Source organism: Somniosus microcephalus, chromosome 4 (assembly GCF_052327205.1).
Source record: "Somniosus microcephalus isolate GS21.2 chromosome 4, FLI_Smic_1.0, whole genome shotgun sequence".
NCBI lineage: Eukaryota > Metazoa > Chordata > Chondrichthyes > Squaliformes > Somniosidae > Somniosus > Somniosus microcephalus.
In genome coordinates, this window is record NC_140990.1 from 69,066,836 (window position 1) to 69,081,505 (window position 14,670).

The 14,670-nt window shown below is 47.3% G+C and overlaps 1 pseudogene; it reads left to right on the forward strand.

The window, feature by feature from the left end:
* Nucleotides 1-6,684: 6,684 nt before the first annotated feature.
* On the forward strand, nt 6,685-10,561 carry LOC147119147 (uncharacterized; annotated as a pseudogene).
* The last annotated feature ends 4,109 nt before the right edge of the window (nt 10,562-14,670 follow it).

Below are 14,670 nucleotides of genomic sequence, written 5' to 3' on the forward strand. Positions count from 1 at the left end.
TAATTTACATTTCATTACCTGTGGAGATAATGCACTCCAGTCCCTGGGGTGTGCAGATGAGTTTACTCTTTTGATGCACACTTAAACAAAAAATAATGTAACTTAAAAAACCATTAAATGAAACTTAACAAATTAAATTAAAATTGTGTTGGCCGGGGTGATGATGCACTCCAGTCCCCGCAGTGCCCACCAGTCTTGGAAGGCCTCAAGCATGCCGGCAGACACCGTGTGCTCCATCTCTAGGGCCACCAGAAGAGAGGCAAGCAGTCAGGCTGAACGACCCCCTTGACCGCCCGCTGCCTGGACCAGTTGATGGCAGATGAGTGTAAGTGAGACACTACAGTTCATTCTATGACACCCATGTTAGATCCGTGATTCTGAGAGTATGATGTTTTCCAATAACTACACGGATGCTGTAACTTAACAATCAACAGGTGTTTACTGGAGTAGGGTAGTCTCAAGACTGGGGGTACAGAGGCATGCTCAAGGCTTATATACAGGTGTGGCCACTGCCGGTACTACAGTATACAGGAGCTGTAAAAGTAGTTCTCTCTTAAAGGTACATACACTACAATTCCTCCCCTTTTAGATTAGCAGTACCCATAATATTCAAATAACAATTAACACTTTAACATGCACATTAAACAACAATAGTCCATTTATAGATTCAGTCTTTGGGGCGGCTTCCTGATCCTTTCGGGATAGCGCCTTTCCTGAGGTTCTTGTTCTTGGTGCGGAGGTGATTCTGGCCCCTTTTCGTCGGTTAGTTCATCAGTTTCCACTGCTACTGGTTCTGAGGTAGATGCTACCGGTATGTCGGGTTCATCCCCAGGTATGCGAGACATGGGGTTGACTCGTTCCGGTGACGCTAAGATCTGATCGGCGTGGCGTCTCACAATGTTCTCCCCGACATACACTGTGTACATTAATGGCCCCTGCCTTGTGCACATCGTTCCGGGTTGTCATTTCTCTGTTCGGTAGTCACGGGCCAAGACTGGTTGTCCTACATTGAAGCTCCTTGTCGGCTTCTCATTGATGTGCTGGAATTGTTTATCCTCAACATTTCTTCGCACATTTGGTCTGAGCAAATCCAGACGAGATCTCAACCTTCGGTTAAAGAACATCATGGCCGGGGTCTGGTTGGTAACTGCATGTGTCGCATTTCTGTAGGCTAATAGGAAATTGTCCACCTTATGCTGTAGTGGAATTTCATCGTCGCACATGGCCTTTATCGCCTTTTTAAAGGTTTGTACGAACCTCTCAGCCAATCCATTTGTGGCTGGATGATACGGGGCGGATGTGTGATGCCTCACCCCATTCCTTCTCATAAATTTCCGAAACTCTTCGGACACAAACTGTGGTCCATTATCAGAGCAAATCTGCTCTGGCAAGCCGTTCCTGGCAAATATGGTCCGTAGGACTGCAATCGTTTTCTCTGTAGTGGTTGAGGACATTTTTATCACCTCAGGCCATTTCGAGTGAGCATCCACTGCTATTAAGAACATTGAGTCCATGAATGGAACAGCAAAATCAATATGCACCTGTTGCCATGGAGAGGAGAGCCACGCCCATGGGTGTAGAGGGGCATGTGGTGGTGCATTTTGGACCTTCTGGCATCCTGAACAGCTCTTGGTTAGGTCCTCGATTTGTTGATCGATCCCCGGCCACCACACATAAGCCCTAGCAAGGCTTTTCATTTTCACCCCTCCCAGATGACCTTCATGAAGCTCATTTAGCACTCTCTCCCTTAACTTGGGTGGAATCACCACTCTGGATCCACACATCACTGTCCCCTGGCATACTGACAGCTGTTCTCTTCTGGATGAGAATGCTGGCAACAGTGAGTCTCCATGTGTTGGCCATCCCCTCACCGTCAAATCATATACCCGAGACAGCGTCGAATCATTGCGGGTCTCCTTCTCTATATCCGTGTTAGTTACTGGCAATCGTTCAATTATTGACGAATAAAATATCTCGATAGGGTCCACTGCTGGTGCTTCCTCCACAGTAGGCAGTGGCAGGCGTGATAGCCCATCAGCGTTTCCATGCTGTTTCGTGCCTTTATATTCTATTTCATATTGGTTCGCCCCTAGAAAAAGGGACCATCTTTGTAACCGTTGTGCAGTCATCACCGGAACACCCTTCTTTGGATTAAAGATGGAGACAAGTGGTTGGTGGTCAGTCAGCAAGGTGAACTTCTGCCCATGCAGATAGTGGTTGAATTTTTTTACTCCCCATACTAGGCTGAGGGCCTCCCTGTCAATCTGGGCATAGTTGCGCTTGGCTGAGGTTAGTGACCGAGACGCAAAGGCTACTGGCCTCTCCAACCCATCTGGGAATTTGTGCGACAGCACCGCTCCAATACCATAGGGTGATGCATCACATGCCAAACGAATTGGTAGTGCTGGGTTGAAATGGGCCAACACCTCTTTTGATGTGATCAATTCTTTGCACTTCTGGAAAGCTCGTTTACATTCGTCATTCCACTTCCATGGTACCCCTGTTTGCAGTAGGGTGTTCAGTGGGTATAATACTGTGGACAAATTTGGTAAGAACTTATGGTAGTACTTCACCAGCCCGAGGAACGACCTCAGTTGTGACACATTTTCCGGTGCTGGAGCCTTGACTACTGCCTTAATCTTTTCAGGGGACTTATGTAACCCCTCTTCATCGATAACGTGGCCACAATATGAGATCCGCTTCTGGAAAAACTCGCACTTGTGGCGATTAGTTCGTAGCCCATATTCCTTTAATCTAGTGAGCACCTTCTCGAAGTTGGCGAGGTGATCACTGTCATTTTCACCCGTGGCCAGGATGTCGTCCAAATAACACTGGGTCCCTGGAATCCCTTGCAGGACTTGATCCATCGCCCTTTGCCAAATAGCCGGAGCTGATGCTACCCCGAACACCAGCCGGTTGTATTGGTAGAGACCTTTATGAGTGTTGATCATGAAGTATTGTTTCGAGGCTTCTTCTACCTCCATTTGCAAGTACGCCTGGGCTAGATCAATTTTGGTGAAGCGTTTACCTCCAGATAGCGAGGCGAAAATATCCTCAATTCGTGGAAGTGGATATTGTACCGTGTGAAGGACTGGGTTCACTGTCACCTTAAAATCCCCACAGATGCGGACCTTCTTTGGTTCCCCAGGCGTATTACTCAACGACCTCTTCATTACAGAAACGATGGGTGTAGCCCACTCGCTCCAGTCTACTTTGGACAGTACTCCTGAACGTTCCAACCCTTCCAGCTCTGCTTCGACGGCTGGTCGGATCGCATAAGGCACTGGTCTGGCCTTAAGAAACTTTGGGCTTGCATTTTCCTCTATTTTAATCGTTGCTGTTATGCCTTTTAGTGTTCCGAGTCCCTCCTGGAACACTTCTTTTGAGTCAGTTAGCATTTTTGACAGTCGTCCAGGTGTGACGTCATCATCCTTTTTGGCCTCAACCTTCAGTGCCTGTATGGAATGCCAATCTAATTGTATCTTCTGGATCCATTCACATCCTAGCAGTGGTGGTCCTCCATCTGGCAATACATATAGGTCCATTTTAGGTATTTCCTGGCCTTTGTATATCACTTTCACCCTTATTTTTCCTTTGGGGTAGACCTTTTGCCCCGTGTCCGTCTTCAAGACAATCTCTGTAGCTTTCAAGGGTATATGTGAAAATAGCCGCTTGTAGTCCCTTTGGTTTATGACTGTTAGGGCTGATCCTGTGTCCAATTCCATTTTCACTTGGACTCCGCCTATCTTGAGTGTAACCCAGATAGTCTGGTGATCCTCCATTTTGGTTACCTTATGTAGTTTCAGACAACCCAGCTCCTTGCTTCCGGAGTCCGTATCACTTTTCTGTTCGTCTGAACTACTGTCCATCACCTTATGTACCTTTTTGTACTTCTCCTGTGGAGATTTCTTGCTGTTGGTTTTCTTCCCAGACCTGCAGACTCTTGCTATGTGTCCTGCTTTTCCACACTGTCTGCACACTTGGTCCTTGAACCAACAATCCTTCTGGTCATGTGTTGTTCTGCCGCAGCGATAACACTTCCCTGTTCCATATGACATTTCATTGGTGCCATATTCTTGCGGTCTCCGTTGTATCTCTGCAGCGCCCCTTGCGGCTGCTTCGTGTGATACTGCCATGCTGAAAGCCTTGTCCAGCTTAAGATCCTTTTCTGATGGAAGCCGTTTCTGGGTTCCTTCACTTTGAAGCCCACACACAAACTTGTCCCTTAACGTATCTGCTAGTCCCACTCCAAACTGGCAGTGTTTCGATAGCTTGCGCAGTTCCGTTAAGTACTCAGCATTACTTTTGTCTTTATGCTGGTTCCTTTTGTGGAACTTAAATCTTTCTGCTATCAGCAGCGGTGTGGGGTTTAAGTGGTCCTGTAGGATTTCTACTATGCTTTCGAAATTCTTATTCACAGGCTTCTCTGGGGTTATTAGGTTTCTCAGTAAGCCATAAGTTTTTGCACCCATAGAATTTAACAAAACCAGCGCTTTCCTAGCATCTGGCACTTCATTCGCCCTGCAGTACACCTCAATACCTTCCACATATGTCGCCCAATCTTCGACTTCATTGTCGAACGTAGAGATACTGCCACTCTTCGGCATCCCTGGGTGTGATTTAACTGTCAAAAACGACGTCTCCCACGCTCTCCCTTCTTCTCCGCTGGCACAAAATGGCATCTCCCGCGTTTTCCTTTCTTCCCGTGCTCGCCCTTCTTCTCCGCTGCGGCTTCTAAAAATGGCGTATCCTGCGCTCTTCCTTCTTCTCCGCGGCTCAATGGCGTCTCCCGTGCTCTCCCTTCTTCTCCCCGTGGACACTGTTCAGCCCTTGAGCCCTGGATGTGCTCTGCGCGTTTTTTTTTCCGTGCGCCTTTCCCGTTTCCGCCGCTCGGTCCTGAACCCGGCTGCTGCTTTACCCTCTCACTCTCTGTTTTGTTTTTCCTTGACGCCGCTCGGTTTTCAACCCCCGGCTGCGCCCTGTGCGCTTCACCCTCTCTCTTACCCCGTCGACGCTGCTCGGCTTTTTCTCTGCCATCGGTCGGCTCCAGCCGCCGCTGTCTGGGAAGGGTCTGCACTGTACCTGTTGTCAGTCTGTTGCTGATCGTCGTGGCTGGGGAACCAAGCCCGGCCCGCAACAGCCTCCCCTGCGATGTTCACTCTCTGCCGGACGACTGGGCGGTTGCTTGTGGTCGACGCCCGCGCTTCTGGCCTCGACTTTCTTCCACCGCCCTCCTCGAATCCTCGAAGGGAAATGCAGAGTTGCAGGTAGATTCGAATCGACACTCGTCACCACTGTTAGATCCGTGATTGTGAGAGTATGATGTTTTCCAATAACCACACGGATGCTGTAACTTAACAATCAACAGGTGTTTACTGGAGTAGGGTAGTCTCAAGACTGGGGGTACAGAGGCATGCTCAAGGCTTATATACAGGTGTGGTCACTGCCGGTACTACAGTATACAGGAGCTGTAAAAGTAGTTCTCTCTTAAAGGTACATACAGTACAACCCACAAATTGTGAGCTCAAATGGAGCAAGCTTGGGGTTTGATGTGGTAGAAGGCGAACGAAATGAGAACGGAAATAATCGAGAGTAAGAAAAGACCCAAAAATTAAACAGTCTGGAACAGAACATCAATTCGTCTTCTCTTATCATGGAACAATCAAATATTTGACACAATGTGTGTTTGAAACAAAGCTTATTTATTCACTGAAATAACAACAGAAAATGCTGGAAATACTCAGCAGGCCAGGCAGCATCCGTGGAGAGAGAAACAGAGTTAACGTTTCAGGTCTGGAACCCTTCATCAGAACTGGAAAAAGCTGGAGATGTAACAGATATTACTAAGATAATATATCCTGGGTGGATCTGAAACATGAAGGGTGGAAGTTCAATTGGAATCCACGTGGAATAAGTCAGAACTGGAGACAGTTGCTGAGGAAAGAAATGTGGCTGTGAAACCGAGCCTTGGGAAATGTTGCAAATGGGGATGGCAAAATCATACAGCATGAAAAATGGGAGCAGAGGTTAAAGTTTGAAATTGTTGAACTCACTTTTGAGTCCAGAAGGCTGTAAAGTGCCTAATTGAAAGATGAGGTGCTGTTGCTCGAGCTTTATTTATTCACTATTTATACAGAATATTAATCTCCAGCACAGATACAGGGGTTATTAAGGTCAGCAGAAACAAACCATAACTACTAGAATGAATATGGTTCAGTCCTCAATCCGATCACAGTAAATCATGTTCCATTCACTAATCTGGTCTTTCAATGGGGGCTTTTACCCAGCACTCCCCGCGGTGGAGCACGTGCCGCACCCAGACTACAAGAGCCCAGTGCGCAGGCACGGGAGGGGCCGGGTTATTGAGCATGCGCAGTGCGTTACTGGTGATGTGTAAGAAGTCACACAACACCAGGTTATAGTCCAACAGCTTTATTTGAAATCACAAGCTTTCGGAGCGCTGCTCCTTCGTCAGGTGAAGTCACCTGTCGAAGGAACAGCGCTCCGAAAGCTTGTGATTTCAAATAAAGCTGTTGGACTATAACCTGGTGTTGTGTGACTTCTTACATTTGTCCACCCCAGTCCAACACCAGCATCTCCACATCATTACTGGAGATGGACGGAGAGGAGCTGAAGCCGGGAGCGCGATGGTGCAGCGGATAAGAATCGCGACAGAGGGGAGTAATGGACCAGTAGGTGGGTGGGGAGGCTTCATAAACAACTCGTGCAGGAGGCAAGCCCCGAATAATAACCTGAAGATCCCGTGTTTGCAGTTGTGGGGATTTCTTCCCCTTACAGGCCCAGGTTAACGGCAGCCATCTTTGTAAAAGAGGGCGGAAAGTTTCAGTGCGACATCACCCTATGCCTGAGACAAAGAGTCTTGTGTCAAATAAGGGGAATAAAGGCCCACAGCCTCCCCTGGCCCCGGGCCCTGAACAAGAGACTGGAGAAACTCGCTGCCCTGTGGATCAGACAACCAGCCGGCGCTAGTCCCGCCCCTCGGGCTCCCCGATTGGTTGGAGGGCCCGCCGCTGGCTCGCTCCTCCAGCCCCGCCCCGCTCGCTCCCTATTGGTCAGAAGCTCCCGTCAATCAGGCCGTGAGCCCGGGTCACGTGTCCCCGAGGAGATCACGCGCTCCGTCCAACTGACGCCGCTTGGTCCGGGGCCTCGCGGACTCTCAGGTTTTTCTATTTCTCTTTATTCTCTCCCGATCCACCCCTCCCCCACCCACCCCGCGCGATTCACCACCCAATCGGAGTGGAGAAAACTCACTTTCTGTCACCGATCGCGACTCTGTAACCGACACCAAGGCCTGTCCCCGGAATGCCCCGCGCCGACTCCGTCTGACAGGATCCGAGTGCGCAGTCGCAGCTCCGAGTGGGGGAGGGGGGTTGGTGTCCTCTGGGCATGCGCGGTTATTACCTTTGGTGACCGGGAGGGGTCGCTGTGCCGGACTCGGCCCAAACCGCCGCACCGTGTGCGCATGCGCAGACTATCGCCTGTCAATCAACCATCAGCTAGAAGAGGTCGCTGGTGAGACCAGTGAAGAAAGACTTGCATTTATATAGCACCTTTCACCACCACCGGATGACCCAAAGTGCTTTACAGTCAATGAAGTACTTTTTGAAGTGCAGTCTCTGTTGTAATGTAAACACAGAAACATAGGAGAAGGAGTAGGCCATTCGGCCCCTGGAGCCTGCTTCGCCATTCAATGAGATCATGGCTGATCATCCAAACTCTGTACCTGTCCCTGCTTTCTCCCCATATCCCTTGATCCCTTTAGCCTTAAGAAATATATCCAACTCCTTCTTGAATATATTTAATGAATTGGCCTCTACAGCCTTCTGTGGTAAAGAATTCCACAGGTTCACCACTCTCTGGATGAAGAAATTCCTCCTCATTTCTGTCCTAAATGGCTTACCCCTTATCTTTAGACTGTGACCCCTGGTTCTGGTGTAGGAACCGTGGAAGTCAATAAGCGCACAGCAAGCTCCCACAAACAGCAATGTGATAATGACCGGATAATCTATCTTTCTGTTATGTTGATTGAGGGATAAACATTGGCTAGGACACCGGGGATAATTCCCCTGCTCTTTCCCACATTACAACAGTGACTACACTCCAAAAGTACATCATTGGCTGTAAAGCACTTCAAGACATCTGCTGGTCATGAAAGGCACGATATAAATGCAAGCCTGTCTGTCTCGAAATAGTGCCATGGGATCTTTAATATCCACCTGAGAGAGCAGACAGGGCCTCAGTTTAACGTCTCATCCAAAAAAACGACACCTCTGACAGTGCCGCACTCCCTCAGCACTGCCGTACTCCCTCAGCACTGCACTGGAGTGTCAGCCTGGGTTTTTCTGCTCAAGTCTCTGGAGTGGGACTTGAACCCACAACTTTTTGACTTAGAGGTGAGAGTGCTACTAACTGAGCCACTGGCTGACACTGAAGAACAAGCAGTTCTGACGAAAGGTCATTGACCTGAAACATTAACTCTGTTTCTGTCTCCACAGATGCTGCCTGACCTGTTGAGTATTTCCAGCAGTTTCTGTTTTTATTAAAGAAACGAGGGAGTGATTGCTGACAGGAAGAATGTTGGGTCGTCCTGCGCATGCGCACCTCCCTGGCGGCTGAGGCAAAACACCGACTTGCCCCTACCTGAGCCGTGCACACGTACCAGATGTTGCAGCTTCGCATGCGCGCCCGATGTTCCAACCGCGGGGTTTTGTGCGCTGAGCATGCGCGTTGCGGACCGATCGGGACGGGTGATTGTGGAGCAGGAGGGAGAGCGTGGGGGCCATGAGGCGCATGCGCGGGACTCAGCGTCAACAGAGCGCTTTCTGGAGCGCCGGGGCTTGTGGGTATTGCAGCCGCCATTACTGCTGATCCTTTCAACCAACCTGTGCAGCAGCTGGGGCCTGAAAATCAGCTTCACTGCCCCTAGGTTCGGAAAGGGGAAAATTAAACAACAGTTTGCCTCTGATCCTTTTCTGAACTCAATTTACAGGGTTATAGAAGTGGAGCAGTTACAGGTGGGAAGCTCGGACCAAACATCACGTCTAGATCCGACAGAGTTGCTGGATTCATCAGGACTTGAATATCATCGGCCTTTGCACATGGAAGGAGAAAGCAGCGATCGCAGCAATGACAAACCGCACATGTGTTCGGTGTGTGGACGCGGATTCAGCCAATTGCCTGACCTGGTGAGACACATGCACCGTCACACCGGGGAGAAACCGGGTAAAGGTGGGGACGGTGGGAAGGGATTCAGTTCCCCGTCTGCATTGGAAGTTCAACATTGCAGTCACACCAGGGACAGTCCGTTCACCTGCTCCGTGTGTGGAAAGGGATTTGTTTGTTCATCCCACCTGCAAACACACCAGCGTGTTCGCACTGGGGAGAGACCATTTCAGTGTTCTGACTGTGGGAAAAGCTTTAAAAGCCCCGGGCATCTGAAGGAACACCAGCGAGCTCACACTGATGAGAGACCATTTCAATGTTCTGACTGTGGGCAGAGCTTTAAAAGCTCTGGGGATCTGAAGAAACACCAGCTTGTTCACACTGATGTGAGACCCTTTAACTGTCCTGACTGTGGGAAGAGTTTTAAAGCCCCCGGGAGCTCAAGCAGCACCAGCGCGTTCACACTGGGGAGAGGGCGTTCACCTGCTCCGATTGCGGGAAGGGATTCACTCAGACAACCAACCTGCAGAGACACCAGCGCCTCCACACTGGGGAGAGGCCATTCACCTGCTCCATGTGTGGGAAGGGATTCAGTGAGTCATCCAACCTGCAGACACACCAGCTTGTTCACACTGACGAGCGATCCTTTAAATGTTCAGACTGTGGGAAGAGCTTTAAAAGCCCCCAGGAGCTGAAGGGACACTGGCTCCTACACACTGGGGAGAGACCGTTCACCTGCTCCGTGTGTGGGAAGGGATTCGCTCGGACCTCCAACCTCCTTTCACACCAGCTTGTTCACACTGATGAGAGGCGGTTTAACTGTCCTGACTGTGGGAAATGTTTTAAAAGCCCTGGGAATCTGAAGGGACACCAGCTTGTTCACACTGCAGAAAGGCTGTTCACCTGCTCCGTGTGTGGGAAGGGATTCTTGCAGTCATCCACCCTGCTGAGACACCAGCTTGTTCACACTGATGAGAGACCGTTTAACTGTTCTGACTGTGGGAAGAGTTTTAAAAGCCCCCGGGAGCTCAAGCAACACCAGCGAGTTCACACTGGGGAGAGTAAGTTCACCTGCTCCATGTGTGGGAAGGGATTCACTGTGTCATCCAAACTGCTGGTACATCAGCGAGTTCACACTGGAGAGAACCCCTTTAAATGTTCTGACTGTGGGAAGAGCTTTAAAAGCTCTGGGGAGCTGAAGGGACACTAGCATTTTCACACTGATGAGAGACCATTTAACTGTTCTGAGTGTGGGAAGAGCATTAAAAGCCCCGGGGAGCTGAAGAGACACCAGCGAGTTCACACTGGGGAAAGGCCATTCATCTGCTCCATGTGTGGGAAGGGATTCACTCAGTCATCCACCCTCCTGTCATACTGACGAGAGACCCTTTAAATGTTCAATTTCAATTTCAATTTTATTGGTCACATTACTAAATACAAGAAGTGTAATCTAGTCAGTGAAATGCTTTTTTCTTGATGAGCCGAGATCACCAAGCAGCAAGAACACTTAGCTGCCTGGTACGCACGGAGCTCGCAAGGACGGCAGCCATCTTCATCGGCGCCATCACAAAAAACACATACCGACATATACACGCATACATACTTTAAATATAAATAAAGCAGACATAAAATAAATAAAAGACATAAAAAGACAGCACATAAAATGAACAAGCAATAATGTAAAAAAAGTAATTTCTACAGTAATTACATTCATATTCCTACCCAGGCTTCTAGAATAATCTTTGGTTACAGGGTGGCCGCACTGGGAGAGCATCGTGAGGAACTCGCAACTTATAATTAAATAAATTTAATTAATTAATTAATTAATTAATTAATAAAATTAAATAAATAAAGTGCCCCCTCAGTCTTTCTCGATGTTTCCATCTTGGTCTCTCTCGATGTTTCCCCTCTTTCTCTCCCACTCGATGTTTCCTCTGTCTTTCTCAATGTTTCCCCTCGGTTTCTTCCACACACCTGGCCTGCACATTACCCCTGGCTGTCCAACTTGGCGTCCTGGTAACCGGGTTCCGCTCCAGCTCTCATCCTTCAAACTGTCACTCCAGCTCTCGACCTTCAAACTGTCTCTCCAGCTCTCGACCTTCAAACTGTCACTCCAGCTCTCGACCTTCAAACTGTCTCTCCAGCTCTCGACCTTCAAACTGTCTCTCCAGCTCTCGACCTTCAAACTGTCACTCCAGCTCTCGACCTTCAAACTGTCTCTCCAGCTCTCGTCCTTCAAACTATCACTCCAGCTCTCGACCTTCAAACGATCACTCCAGCTCTCATCCTGCAAACTGTCTCTCCAGCTCTCGACCTTCAAACTGTCACTCCAGCTCTCAACCTTCAAACTGTCTCTCCAGCTCTCGACCTTCAAACTGTCTCTCCAGCTCTCGTCCTTCAAACTGTCTCTCCAGCTCTCATCCTTCAAACTGTCTCTCCAGCTCTCGACCTTCAAACTGACTGTGGGAAGAGCTTTAAAAGCTCGAAGAACCTTAAGGGACACCAGCGTGTTCAAACTGATCATAGAATCTAACAGCACAGAAGGAGGTGATTCGGCCATCGTGTCTGTGCCGGCACTTTGAAAGAGCTGTCCAATTTAGTCCCAAACCCCAGCTTTATCCCCAGAACTCTGTAAACTAGTCCTCTTCAAGGACATGTCCAATTACTGTTTGAAAGTTCCTGTGGAACCTGATTCCAGCATCCTTTCAGATGGTGCATTCCAGATCTTAACAACCCTCTGTGTGAAAACAATTCTCCTCATTCCCCTCTAGTTCTTTTAGCAACTATTTTAAATCTGTGACCTTTGGTTACCGACCCACTTGCCAGAGTGAACAGTTTCTCCCTACTTGCTCGATCAAAACCCCTCATCATTTTGAATACCTCTATTAGGTCTCCTCTTAACCTTCTCTGTTCTAAGGAGGACAATCTCAGCTTCTCCAATCTCTCCACATAACTGAAGTCCCTCATGCCTGGTACCATCCTGGTCAACCTCCTCTGTACCCTCTCCAAGGCCTTGACATCCTTCCTGTAAGATCGGGTAATTTCAGTGGACCACACTAATCTGAGGTCAACACACTAAAATCAAAGATTGCGAGTCCGGTGGTAAATTTTAAATAGTCGATTTATTGCATCACTTGATTTACACTGTTTGACTTCCTTCATCCGACTAACAAGCATGTTCAAAATGGCTGGTTTTTATACAGCAGCAGATGTACCCACCCCCTTTATTACCATTGGCTCAGCAGCATGCATGCAGAGCCATGGTTGGTTCAACTACATCACACTGATTGGATCTCTGGTACATCAATCATTCCTTTGTTCTCTGTTTAAGCAGAATCATCACTTTCAGTGTGAAGCTTAGATCAGCACTTTCATTGTTCTCAGTTTTTAAGCTAAATCAGCACTTACATTGTTCACAGTTTAAGCTAAATCAGCACTTTCAGTCATTAGTTTAATCATATTAAAATCTATGTTATTAATATATATATATATATATATATATATTCCCTAACACTCCCCCCTTTGATTCTTTCAAATAATTGAATCATAAAAATAAAGAGTCAGATTAAAAATATAATCAATCATTGCTGTGTTTTGCCACTGTCCGGATCAGTGGCTTTTGCACAAATTTACATCAACCAGGATTTTACGTGGCCACAGTAAAAGCCTGGTTTTAATAAGCTAATTGATTTCATGATCTTAAATTAATTAGTGCATCTTAAAAAGTGGGAGGAGCTCCCCTCAGCTTATGGCTTTGGCTTTAAAAAATACATTCAGGTAAAAAAAGGTAGAAAAATTATAAAAAGTAGAAAAGGTACAAACCGATCTAGCAGCTAAATATAACATGCCCCTTTAAGATGTACAAATGGTCTGCGGCGACCTGCAAGGCGTCTTGCCCGCGGGGCAGCAGCCGCCTGGTGGCAAGCACATTTAATCAACAGAAACACACAATTTGATCCCCATCCTATTGTACAAGGCCTCCCTCTTATCTTTCTGAGGAATGTTTTGTCAAGATTCTTCAAGGGCATTTTATGGCTTCGTGGCTCCTTGTTATCTAGCAGGTGCTATCCTCCCTGTTTCCTTGCATTTCACCATTCCCTTATCATTTCTATTTGTCTTTTGATGCTTGATATTCGACCTTGCTGGCATTTATGCTATCTTTTTCCGCTTGCCTGTTGTCAGTCCCTGGTCTAAGAATTAAAACCCATCTTTGAATCTAACAGCTATTTCTTACAATTCCCTTCTTTGAGAAGGAAATATCCTTATTGACTTCTCACAATCGGCTCTTGACTAATCTAGCTAGCTCTTATTGCTCTCTCAACTTGGGCGTTAGTTAGTAGGGTGTCTTGAAGATTTCTCCCTTCCTTACAGTCCATTCCTTTGAGGGGGAGGAGCAACCTCTGACCCCTTACTCAAATTCAATTCACTGTTCCGGTGTTCCAATTCTGCCCCGCCTGGGATATCCTCTGTTTCTTCTATCTTTCCTGATGTTACCCCGCCTGGGGTCTCCTCTACATTGCTTCGGATCTTCTCTTTCGGTGTGCTCAATTAATTTGTTAGTGCTTGTCAGTCATGGGCATGAGTACCCAATTGGCTTATGTATCAAAGTCTTACTACACACGTTGCATATATAAAATACACTATCATTACAAGTTGGATAGCTACCAGAGCATGTGAAATAATATGAACCTAAGGGTGTGCTGATGTCTTAAGCCCAATATCCCACCAATGTGAGTTGTCCCCTATGCTGTCAATTTCAATATCTATTCTCGAGTTGTCTTGCTCCAAAACATAAAAATGCTTTAGGGAGGAGTTCAGTCGCATCATGAGCTCACTGAAACCCACAAACAACAGGGGAATGTCATATCCAAGTATCCGAATTGTGCCACATAATTGTGTAGCTCATACTTAAAAATGTGTTGGTTGATGGGGCAGGTCCTGTTAGACCCGTAAAGCATGGTAATTGCAGTAGTAGTGACACAGGAGGCACCACTAAAATCACCTCATACTGGATTTCTACTGGTTTTTCCCACGCTCTGTTACCTACAAAACACAATTATTACAGTCACAGTTAAATTCAGTCTTACGATCATATCAAATACATTACAGTTCAACATCTAATCAACAAATCATGGATTTAAAAGATTCTCCAGATCTCTCTTTTACTCGTATCCATCTTGTGGATAATTCTTACTAAACATGATTTCTCCTTGGCCCTCAATTGTCCCAATCCAGATTCCATGTAACTCTCCACTTCAACTTCAATTTCAATCCCTCTAACAGGTACCAGTGTGTTTAACTCTATTCTGATTGTTTCATCAATTAGATAGTTTCTCGATGGAGTGTCAATGCTTTAAAAGTTGTCTCGCTCTCCTGAGCCACATTAACCATTTCATGTTTTGCTGTTGTCAAGTAACTGAGCATGTCTGAGACCCGTTCTTCAGTGTAAATTCACCATACATTCCTGGATGGTAATTACTTCATACG